This window comes from Chenopodium album, chromosome 3 (genome assembly GCF_948465745.1).
Source record: "Chenopodium album chromosome 3, dcCheAlbu1.1, whole genome shotgun sequence".
Lineage (NCBI taxonomy): Eukaryota > Viridiplantae > Streptophyta > Magnoliopsida > Caryophyllales > Amaranthaceae > Chenopodium > Chenopodium album.
In genome coordinates this window covers 28,987,570-29,000,398 of record NC_137836.1, presented here as the reverse complement: position 1 = coordinate 29,000,398, position 12,829 = coordinate 28,987,570, and the positions used below count along the sequence as shown (strand labels likewise).

Genomic DNA, 12,829 nt, shown 5'->3' with positions numbered 1-12,829 from the left:
AAAAAAAAAAAATATTTAAGCAATTTTCATCATTTCATCAAAAAGTAGCCATTTTGAGCCGAAATGGCTACTTACTTGCCTTTTTTCTTCATTTCTCAACTTAAAAACTTCTTGCATCTCAAAACAACTCATAATCACATATTTATAAGTGTTTGTCATTTGAAATTACATAAAAATCACCAAGTTCTAAGTTTTTGGGTCAAATTCATAAAAAAAAGCCATTTTGAGCCGAAATGGCTACTTACTTGCCTTTTTTCTTCATTTCTCAACTTAAAAACTTCTTGCATCTCAAAACAACTCATAATCACATATTTATAAGTGTTTGTCATTTGAAATTACATAAAAATCACCAAGTTCTAAGTTTTTGGGTCAAATTCATAAAAAAAAACCATTTTGAGCCGAAATGGCTACTCACTTGCCTATTTTCTTCATTTCTCAACTTATAAACTCCTTGCATCTCAAAACAACTCATAATCACATATTTATAAGTGTTTGTCATTTCAAATTACATAAAAATCACCAAGTTCTAAGTTTTTGGGTCAAATTCATAAAAAAAAGCCATTTTGAGCCGAAATGGCTACTTACTTGCCTTTGTTCTTCATTTCTCAACTTATAAACTCCTTGCATCTCAAAACAACTCATAATCACATACTTATAAGTGTTTGTCATTTCAAATTACATAAAAATCGCCTAGTTTTTCATTTTTTTTTTTAAAAAAAATAAGCAACTTCCGCCGCACCGGGAGACCCGAGGGAGCCGCCCCCGCTGCCGGAACAGCAAAGGCAGCCCCAACGAGGCCACAGCAGCCCCGACAGGTGGCTGCCAAGGCTGTAGCAGCCACGGCAGGTGGCTGCCAGACTGCTGCAGCCTCGGCAGCAGCCTGCCTGGGCTGCTGCAGCCTCGACAGGCGGCTGCCATGGCTGCTGCAGCCTCGGCAGGTGCTGCTACAGCCATGGCAGCCGCCTGTCGAGGCAGCAGCAGCCCAGGCAGGCTGCTGCCAAGGCTGCAGCAGACTGGCAGCCACCTGTCGGGGCTGCTGTGGCCTCGACACGGGCTGCCTTCGCTGTTCCGGCAGCGGGGGCGCCTCCCTCGGGTTTCCCGGTGCGGCCGTTGCATTTTTAAAAATAAAAAAAATATTTAAGCAATTTTCATCATTTCATCAAAAAGTAGCCATTTTGAGCCGAAATGGCTACTTACTTGCCTTTTTTCTTCATTTCTCAACTTAAAAACTTCTTGCATCTCAAAACAACTCATAATCACATATTTATAAGTGTTTGTCATTTCAAATTACATAAAAATCGCCAAGTTCTAAGTTTTTGGGTCAAATTCATAAAAAAAAGCCATTTTGAGCCGAAATGGCTACTTACTTCAAAGAGAAAGAGGGTGGAGAAGCCTAAAAGAATTGATCAACCTAAGAAGAAGCTTAGTGAACAAGCGTCGAAGTTGCACTCTTCGAAAGGTTCACCCATGCCACCTACTCCAATTGTTGAAGACATTGTTCTTCAATCGCTCTCTACTGACATGACCTTTCTTCACAACCGTGCTTGTTATTTGGTCGATCCCATGGAAGTTGCACTTCCTAAGGCAATGTTCCACTATGATGAGGATGCAATTGCATGGATCAGCAAAGAAGATGTGAAGGAATTTCTGCGTGGTGCAAAGCTTAACATTTCCCTCATTCAAACATTCATGAGGTAACTTCAATGCCTACATAAAGTTCATACTTTTTTCAAGTTATTCAAATTGATGGTGATTATCCTACATCTGATAAATTAATCAATGTTCATGCACGCAGAGCACTACAGGAGCACTTAACTGACACTGATTCTCCGTGTAAAGTTGGGTGGTTATGCCCCGAGCAGTTATCCACTACTAAAATCATAGGCAACCCCCATGACGTGTTGTACTATGTTGAACAAAGTATAAGGGAATCAACGCGTGCGGGAGACAAGTTCATATTCGCCCCATGTTATAGAGAGTATGACTAACCATGTCAAATTCAATCGATTTGGCCTCATTATATGTTGACTCCTAAATATTAATTACCTTGTCTATTGTGAACTTATGTAGGGAGCATTAGAGCCTCATGGTGATTTGTAATTCCACTAACACAATTTATCACCTTGATTCAGCTCGATCATCGGAGAAGTGGCTCGTGAAGTCTATATTGCAAAAGTAAATATATATAGCAACCTATAGTGATGATTATTGCTAATAATAACTAATTTAGTAATCATACGACTAATCAAATTTGATTGTATTTTTTATACTACAGTGTTATGAAGAAGCTACATTGTCGTGCTCCAAAGGGTCCAACATGGAAGACACCGTTGGTAATTTACATGATATTATTGTGATTATCTTGAAAATCTATGGTAGTAAATATTTGCTCATTTCCTTTGCATGTTTCACTGATGTGATTTGTTTGTCATATGCTAGTGCGCACAACAAGAGAATGGAGTTGATTGTGCTTTGTATGTGATGAGATTCATGCTTGACATTGTGACTAATTGTACGGACACTCAACAGCTTGATGAGGTAAGTCCTAAAATTTCTTGAAATGCTATATTGATGTGATTTCTAGCCTTAGACACCTAATATTATCCAACAATGACATGTTATGAGAAACAAAAAGGCTATTTCACAAGAAAGGTAGAAAATGGGTTGAATAGAAGTCATATGGGCCATATTAGGGCCATTTTGTGTTAATATGCTCTTTTGATGTGATTTCTTTCCTTATACACCTATAACTAGATAATATTGACATGTTATGAGATAAATAAAGTTCATTTAATAAGAAATGTAGGAAATGGGCAAAGTAAGGTCATATAGGCCATATTCGGGCCATTTTGGGTAAAAACCGTCATAAACCTTAATAAAATGCTCTCCTATACAATTTTAGGGCTTACACACATACAAATACCCAACATTGACATGTTATGAGAAAGAAATAGTTCATTTGATAAGTAATGTAGAAAATGGGCTATATAGAAGTCGTATAGGTAATATTTGATTAAATACATATTTTTTGCCTAATTAATTATTTTTAAAATAATGTTTTTGTATTTCAAGTTTTGCAAGGTCCAAAAGGATGGTCCGTTGACAATCAAGGAGCTTAATGAAGTTCGTGACATGTTGGCGTCTTTCATCACCTTCAACATGTAAATGGCATGCATTGTAATTGTAAATTATTTATGTTAACTTTTGAACTATATATAACTTATTATTCATTATATATGTGTACTTACTATTATTTGTATATATGTAAGCAACTTTTTTTTTTTTTGTATTGCGTTTGGGAATATTTATATCTATATATATATATAATTGAATTCTTGTATCTAATATTATTTTTGTATATAATAATTAATAATATTATTATTAGTTATTATAATAATAAAATTATTAATTATTATATTTAATATAATTGCTGGAATTACAGGGTATTATTATTGCAGGTTTTTTGTAAAAAATATTATTGCACGATGGAAAAAAAAAAAAAAGAAAAAAAAAATATATATACAAAAGGCACCGGTTAGGCAGGAACCGGTGCCTAAACTATCCACCACCCAAAAAAAAATGGCGGGAGAGCAGTATTAGGCACCGGTTAACCGGTGCCTATTCCACCCTATGGCACCGGTTAACCGGTGCCTATTAATCGCTATGGCACCGGTTTTGAACCGGTGCCAAATATGGGGTTTTTGGCACCCCTCAAATAGGCAGCGGTTCAAACCGGTGCCTTAGACCGGGTTTGAACCGCTGCCTAATGCGTTTTTTCTACTAGTGATAGTAAACACTTTCATTGATAGATACAAGTGCAACATTCAAGTTGAGACTGACGATAGGGAACTTGAAATCCTCAAGCAGAAGGAGAATGAAGGTTTTACCTCTTTCTTCAACAAATGGAGAGAAACCTCTGCTAAAATGATTGAGGTACCAAGAGAATAAGAATCTGTGAGGTTTTTAATCAAGAACCTTCAAGAGAATTACTCCAAGCATCTCAAATACCAGAATAATCTTCATACCTTCAAGGTCGTCTATGACATTGGAATCAATATTGAAGACGACTTGGCTAAGCTAAAAGCTGCTAACAGTAACTCGAACAGTGGCTGGAAAGGCAAGAAGAACGACAATCCTTCTTCTTCCAAAACCACCCACTCAAACAATTTTAGTACCTTTAACTTAAGTGAAGTCCTTGCTATGAATAATCAAGGACAAAAGAAACCATTTAGGAGGAATTTTACTCCTATAGGTATGATTTATGACACCGCATTTGACCGATTAAATGCAAAAGGTCTTATAACTCCTATTGGATCATTTAGGGACCCACCAGTTGAGAAGTGGACGGCGAATTGGAACCCCAATGCACATTGCAAGTATCACCAAGGTAGGGGCCATCTTACCGAAATTTGTTGGAACCTTAAGGAAGCTATCCAAGATTTAATCGACAACAACAAACTGCCATTGCCACTGGCCACTAAGAAGCCAAGCATTGATAATGCACCTCTCGCTCACTCATCTCTCATCAAGCCTATCGAGGAAATCCCTCATCTCTCATCAAGCCTATCGGGGAAATCCATGATATTGAAAAAGAGGAGGAGATCTTTTTCGATACCATGGATGAATTTCCAGAATTAGCAAGTAAAGAGGATGTACGGTTGCTTACATTATCAATGTTAGAGGGATCAAAATTGTTACGTGAAGCTCATGAAGTCGCGAAGAAACAATTAGAGGAGATTCAGAAAAAGTGTGACAAGGTTCCATCCACGATAAATAAACCTAGGAGAGAGTTCACACCCATGGGGATGACCTGTGATGCTACTTGTGATCGTCTCTATGATCAAGGATTAATCAAACCTATTGGCCCTACCGAGGATCCAACACCAGAAAAGCGATCTTCAAGATGGGGTCCCAATTCCTATTGCAAGTACCATCGAGGGAACGGTCATACCACGAATGAATGCTACAGGTTTCAAAACCCCATTCAAGATCTCATGGAAGCAAACAAAATCCCATTGCCTCTAGCTAGCGAGAAAACGAAGAAACCCTTTTCTCTGTAAGTAATTTATAAACTCAAGAAGAGTAATAGACTCTATACTCCAATTGGGATTCCATATGCTCAAATGTTCAATATACTCTCCGAGTGTGGCGAGGTAAAACCTCTCGAACCAAGACCATTTGAATCATTATAAAGGACAGATAGATTCTACTGTCAATACCATCAATCAGGGGGTCACACTATTGAAAAATGTTTCAAATTTAAGTATTTAATTCAGAAAATGATTGATGACAAAAGGCTAGTCCGAATTATACAAGAAGAAGACATAAGTATTAATGGACTTTGGGACAGTGATGAAGAAGACGTTTACTTAAAACACATGGTAGGACCTCCACCTTCGGTGTCATATGCCATGGATGACTTCTGGGTTGAAGAAGATTCATCAATAGACGTCCTCACAAGATCTGGGAGAATTCAACCTCCTATTTGACACAACATATACCAACTACGCAACAAGTTCCCATAGAAGACAATGATATTGTCAAACAATTCAAGAAAACCAAGGTTGAAATGAATGTATGGAAACTTCTAGCAACATCTCGAGAACATAGGTTGGCAGTAATGAATGCCTTGGATAAGATAGGGGTAGATTTTGACACCACTCCTGAGGGGTTGGCTAACTTCCTTACGAGTGATCTCCCTAGTCCTATCAACTTGATCACCTTTTCCGACAAGGATTTACCTCTAGAAGGTGACAAGCATTATAAGGCATTAAACCTCACAGTAATCTGAAAGAGAATGAACGTCCCTATAACTCTTGTAGACAATGGATCGGCCATTAATGTCTGTCCGCGTGCGAGGATGCTAGGCAAAAGGGATGAAGACCTAACCCTGTCAACACAAGGAATAAGAGCTTACGATAACACTCGTCGTTAAGCTCTTGGCAAGATCACTATGAATATAACGGCGGGAGCAATAGAACACGCTACTACATTCCAAGTAGTAGATATTAAGGCTTCATTCAATTTATTGTTGGGACGCCCTTGGCTTCATGACCTAAATGCTTTCCCTTCATCTCTCCACCAACATGTAAAGGCCATAGTTGGAGGAATCCCCATTACGATCGATGCTTCACCCATGAGGATTAAGTCCATAGTAAATCTAATATTTAATGTGGAGCACGATGAATATGATAAAGATTTGTGGGGCATTAATATGATAGTGAACGCTATTCTACCATGACCCCTCTCTGCCACGACCCCCACTCCAATATGATAGTGAACGCTATTCAGAAGAAACAAGGACATTTTTCTTGGGATGACCCTAGGAAAGAAGGAAAAGCAAAAATCACCTGGCCTCCCTAAATTAGACACTTTTGGACTTGTTTCAAACCGACTCGGGAAGATCTCAAGCGAGCCCAAGAAAAGTCAAAAGCACGTAGGAAAGTTCGCATCTAAATGAAAGAAATCCCAATGGATCAGTATCCTCTTACCCTCAATGGACAATTCATAAAAGAAGGAGAGTACTATCCATGCTACAAATTTCTTGAATCGTTTGTCGTAAATGGCAGAAGGCAACCGGGATTCGAAATTTTCCTAGATTGCTATTTTATAGATGAAATCCCAACTCCTATGCATAAGGAGAAAGAACCCCAAGCTTTGACTTTAATGTCATGGGATTACTATTTGGGCGAGAAAAAGATGATCCAACGTACATAGAGGATAACTCCTCGCTCATCCAAACGGTCCTACAAAGCGAAAGCTTTGATCCCTCAAAGCTAATTACTCCAGCAGAAGGATCACTACAAGGGTGGCGCAAGACCGTCAAGGTGACTACTCCAGGCGGAAGGAAAATTTATATTACAACGTGGCAAGGACCGATGTTTGAAGAGTTGTCCGAGTCGTCCGAGTTAGAGTCAGAGTCTCTTCCTATAGAGTCATCTAAGTCTTTTGTTGAAGCACCCTCTTCTTCTATCTCTTTCCCTAGGATAGTTAGCGATCAAGTCCCTAAGGATATATCTCTCTTCGATGTGATGATTTCCGAATTTAATAATATGTCTTCTTCCTCTTACTCCTCTTGCTTTTCTGTAACCCAAGATGACGAGCATTGCTTAACTAACAATGAAAATGATAAAGAACTTATTAAAGCAATGGAAACACTTGAAAAGAAAACACCGATAATTGAAGAAACTGAGACAGTTGATATCTAAAATGATTAAACCAATAAAAGAGAAGTTTAAATCGGATTAACGCTTAATGAACAAGAAAGAACCGATTTAATTAATTTTCTTAAAGAATTCATCGATGTATTCTCTTGGTCATATGAAGATATGCCAGGTATTAATAGAGAAATAGCTCAACACACCATACCACTAATTCCAGGAATGAAACCTGTAAAACAAAAGTTGCGTCGAATGAAACCCGACGTAGCTCTTAAAATAAAAGAAGAAGTTCAAAAACAAATAACTGCAGGGTAAGAATGGGTCGCCAACGTCGTCCCAGTTCCAAAAAAGGATGGAAGGGTAAGAATGTGTGTCGACTATTGAGATCTAAATAAGGCAAGTCCAAAGGACGACTTCACTTTACCACACATCGATATTCTGGTAGATAACACTGCAAATCATGCACTTCTCTCGTTCATGGATGGATATGCGGGGTACAATCAAATTCTCATGGCAGAAGAAGACATGGAGAAAACAACCTTCATAACAGCATGGGGTACTTACTTCTACATGGTAATGCCATTCGGGTTGCAAAACGCGGGTGCTACTTACCAACAAGCAGCGACTGCCTTGCTCCATGACATGATGCACAAAAAAGTTGAGGTATATGTGGACGATGTGATTGTGAAATCAAAAGATCGCCCAGGCCATCAAATAGCCTTGAGAAAATTCTTCGAAAGGCTAAGAAAATACAACATGAGGTTGAATCCATCCAAGTGTGCTTTTGGAGTCACCTCAGGCAAGCTTTTGGGTTATGTCATAAGCTCTAGAGGAATAGAGATATACCCAACCAAGATCAAAGCAATCATGTCAATGCCACCACCCAAAACCGAGAAGCAAATTCGAGGATTCATTGGTCGGTTGCAATACATAAGTAGGATCATATCAAAAATTACAATAATATGTGAACCAATTTTCAAAAAGCTTAAAAAGAATGTACCAGTAATGCTCCTAAGCCAAAGGATAAGCCTAAGGTTCAGCAAGTTAATCGCCACACAAATCCAAAGAAAGTTTGGGTTCAGAAAAAGCCTGTTTCGAATCCTACAGCTGCTGTTTCTAAACAAGATCAGGGGAAGGATCAAAGTACTGATTTGCAACCCTTGATTACCCCTGCTCATTCTTCTTTTGCTACTTATTCTGATGCTGATTGGAGGGTGTTAAACAAAAGGGCTAGATCTCATACTGTTGGGGTTAATCAGAATATTCCTAGAACTAACAATGCTTATTCTGCTTTGCTAGAAGATGAAATTGCTGAAGCAAATCCTATCGAGGGTGATGGTAATCCCGCTTTGGTTAAATGATTGTAGTCTCTTGGAATATCAGAGGTCTTAATGACCCTGATAAGGTAGCTGCTGTTAAGCAGCTTCTAAAAGATCATAGTGTGGATGTGATTGCTATTCTTGAAACTAAAGTCAAAATTCATAATAAAAATTCTATTCAGAAGAAGTTTGGTAGATTTTGGTCCTGGTACTGTAACTATAATCATGCTGTTAAAGGAAGAATTTGGGTTGGATGGAAAATTGATAAAGTAACTGTTGATGTTTTATCTTATCATGAACAGTTTGTTCATACTCAGATTAGCTCTAAAGATTCACAACATCTTTTTCTGTGTACTTTTGTGTATGGTCTGCATTCAATTCATGATAGAAAACCTTTGTGGCTTGGATTGCAGTCTCTTGGGAGTTCTCATGTCCCTTGGATTTGTTTGGGAGACTTTAATTCTGTCCTTTGTTCTGAAGATAGGTTTAATGGCAATCCTGTGACTGATGCTGAAGTTAGAGATTTTAAGGATTGTATGGAATCAATGGACATCACTGAGATTAAGAGTAAAGGCTCTTTTTATTCTTGGTCTAACAAGGGTGAAGGTGCTAGTAGAATTGTTACTAAAATTGATAGGGGCATTATCAATAAAGCTTGGAGTAATGATTATGGTCAAACTGAAGTCATTTATCTCCCTCCCTCTCTCTCTAATCACTGTCCTCTTTTGTTTGATATTAGTACTTTTGGTCTAGGGAAGGGTAGACCTTTCAGATTTCTTAACTGTCTTTCTGATCATAAAGATTTCCAGCAGATTGTTAAGGATTCTTGGGAGTCCTGTGGACAACATGATTCCCCAATGCTGTCTGTCTGGAATAAACTAAAGGCTATTAAACTTGGATTGAAGGCTATGAATATCAAACATTTTGCTAATGTCATTGAAAAATTGGAGCAACCTCACAGGGATCTTAGTGATATCCAAATGAAGTTGGCTGATGATTGGACCAATATCCAGTTTCAGGCTCTTCAGAATATTTCTATTGATAAAGTGAAACATTGGATGCATATTCAAAGTAGTATCTACAGGCAAAAATCTAGAATTGAATGGATTAAGCTTGGAGATGCTAACTCTCATTTCTTTTTCTCTGTAATGAAGTAGAGGCAAAATAGGAACATAATTGATTCTATCTATAATAATGAAGGGGTTTTGCTCAGGGATCCTGATCTCATTGCTGTTAAAATCTTAGACTTTTATAAGAATCTTTTAGGTTCTGCTGCTTCTTCTCTCCCTGGGGTTGATTTAGCTGTTATGAGAACTGGCCCACGGCTTGATCAAAATGCTAAGAATTTTCTTATGGCTGAAGTTACATTCAGTGAGATTGATCTTGCTCTTAAGGGTATTGATAATGATAAAGCTCCTGGAATTGATGGCTTCAATGCTGTCTTTTTTAAAAAGTCTTGGGATATTGTTAAAGCTGATGTGTATGCTGCTGTTCTGGATTTCTTTTCTAATGGTCAAATGGCTAGACAATGGAATTGCACTACCATTACTCTTGTTTCTTAAGTTTCTAATCCCTCTTATGTAAAGGAGTATAGACATATTGCTTGTTGTACTTTAGTCTACAAGCTTATTTATAAAATTATTACAGCCAAGCTTTCACAGGTTATTGGAGATGTCATTAATGATGCTCAGGCTGGCTTCATTCCTGGTAAGCATATTGGTGATCATATCCTTCTTGCTACTGAGCTTATCAAAGGTTGTTCTCATAAGTTCATCACTCCTAGATGTTTACTTAAGGTTGATCTTAGGAAAGCTTATAATTCTGTTGAATGGAGTTTTTTCGGAACTATTCTTGCTGAGTTGGGTTTTCCTAACAAATTCATCTCTTGGATTATGGGGTGTGTTACAACTTTCTCTTATTCTATTTTGATCAATGGATACCCTTCTCTTCCCTTTTCTGCTAAAAAGGGTTTGAGGCAAGGAGATCCTATGTCCCCTTTTCTCTTTGCTGTTTGTATGGAATATCTTTCAAGGTGCTTAAAAGTGATGACTGTGAACCCTGATTTCAATTTTCATCCAAGATGTGCAAAGTTGGGGATTACTCATTTGATGTTTGCAGATGATTTACTTCTTTTCTCCATGGCTGACCTTGTCTCTATTTAGTTGATTTTTCAAGCTTTTCAGAAATTCTCTGGTGCTTCTGGTTTGGTTGCTAATCTGGATAAGAGTGATGTTTATTTTGGAGGGATAAGTGAGCAAGATCAAGTTGAGCTTCAGTCTGTTTTGGGGGTTGCTAGAGGCTCCTTGCCTTTTAGGTACCTGGGTGTTCCTCTTTCTTCTAAAAAGCTTACTATTTCTCAGTGCAAGCCTTTAGTTGAGAGAGTAACTGCTAGGATTGAAGGGTGGGCAGCTAGAACTTTGTCTTATGTTGGTAGGCTTCAGTTGATAAAGAGTGTTCTTTTTGGTATCCAAGCTTATTGGTCTCAGATTTTTATTTTACCAAAAAAGATTTTGAGAGAAATGGAGTCAAGGTTTAGATGTTTTCTTTGGACTGGGAAATCTAATCCTAGTAAGAAAGCTCTGGTCTCTTGGAAGTTTTATGCTTGCCTAAGACTTGTGGAGGGTGGAACCTTACCTCTCTTGAAGATTAGAATAAAGCAGCAATCACCAAAGTTCTTTGGGACATTGCTCATAAATCTGATAATCTATGGGTAAAATGGATTCATACATATTATTTCAGCAACAAAGATTTATGGTCTTCTCCTGTTCCTAACAAATGTTCTTGGGTCTTAAGGAAGATCATGAATTGCAGAATTTTGGTTGATAATGTTGGTGGATGGCCTGGTATTACAGTTAATGGTAAAATGAGCATCAGACAGCTCTACTTTCAGATCAGACCACAAGTTGAGAAAGTGACTTGGAAGAGACTAATCTGCAATAACAGAGCTTCTGCTAAGAGTGTGTTTATCACTTGGTTGGCTATTTGGAACAGATTAGTCACTAAAGATAGACTTACTACTTGGAATATAACCTGTGATCCTTTGTGCTTCTTTTGTGCTAGTAATGCAAAAAATGTTTCTCATTTGTTTTTTGAATGTTCATATTCTGCTAGTATTTGGAACAGAATTTTGCAACTTCTTGGGTTCTGTAGAATTGGGCAGAGATTTGACTCTGAAGTCCTTTGGGTGCTGCAACAAGGTAGAAGAGCTACTGCTAAAGGAAGGTTGCTGCTTATGTGTTTTGCAGAGACTATTCATTGCATCTGGATACAGAGAAATACTTTGATGTTCACTGGAGACTACAAGCCTGCAGATATTGCTTTTAGGGATGTTATATTTTCTGTTGCTTGTAGATGCATTGATTCTGATAGAAAATATTTGTATGTTTAGGCTTTGCTGTTTGGTGGTTCAGTTGGTAGGCTTGTCTGCTAGCTGTTGTTTTTACATAGTGGTTGACTTTTTTTATTGTCTAGTCCTTGTTTCCAGAGCCCTTCATAGAAGGTACCTGGAAGCTTGATTCCAGTTTGTTTTAGGTCCTCCCTAGAACCCTTCCTAGAAGGTGGCTAGGGTGGGTCCTAGAACTGGTGTTTGGGGTGTGTTTTGTCCTGTTTGGGCTTGTGGTGTTGTTTTGGTAGTTATAACTTAGCTTTTGTAAGTTGTAACTCTCTTTCTTTGGTAATAAAATCTTTATTTGCCAACAAAAAAAAAAAAAAATTAGGTCGGCTATGATCACTTTGATAGAAAAGCGACAGTTTAGTGGAGCCAAGCATGAGAGCCCGCTAAATCATCTCAAGGAGTTTGAAAAGTATTGCAATACTATCAAGTTGAACGGAGTTTCCCAAGAATTCATTTGCCTCAAGCTCTTTCCCTTTTCTCTCATTGGGCGTGCTTTGGAATGGCTAGAAAAGGAGGTTAAGCCGAATACTCTAACGACATGGGACAAGGTTACAAAGGAATTTCTGACTCGTTTCTATCCAAAAAAGAAAACGGCGGTGGCAAGAGCTTTGATTCAAGGCTTCAAACAAAAGCCAAGTGAGAGCCTTTATAAAGCATGGGAGAGGTATAAAGAGTATTAAAGGGAGTGTCCTCACCACGGGATTCCAACCTATCAAATTATTCAGATTTTCTATGGAGGCCTAAGTCCCCAAGGCAAATCATGCCTAGATGAAGGAGCTAGTGGTCCCATCATGAATAGGATGGAAGAAGAATTGGTGGACATCATTGAGGATGTTGTGAAGTATTATAGAGATTGGCAAGATGGTGAGAGAGAATCAACTAGAAAGAGTAGCTCTACAGTGTACTCGGTTGATCATTTGAATGCAATTAATAATCTTTCTCAAAAATGGAAAACT

The 12,829-nt window shown here is 38.1% G+C and overlaps 1 pseudogene; it reads right to left on the bottom strand.

Moving 5' to 3' along the window:
* Positions 1 to 12,477: 12,477 nt before the first annotated feature.
* On the bottom strand, positions 12,478 to 12,576 carry LOC145626033 (small nucleolar RNA R71; annotated as a pseudogene).
* Between the last annotated feature and the right edge of the window lie 253 nt (positions 12,577 to 12,829).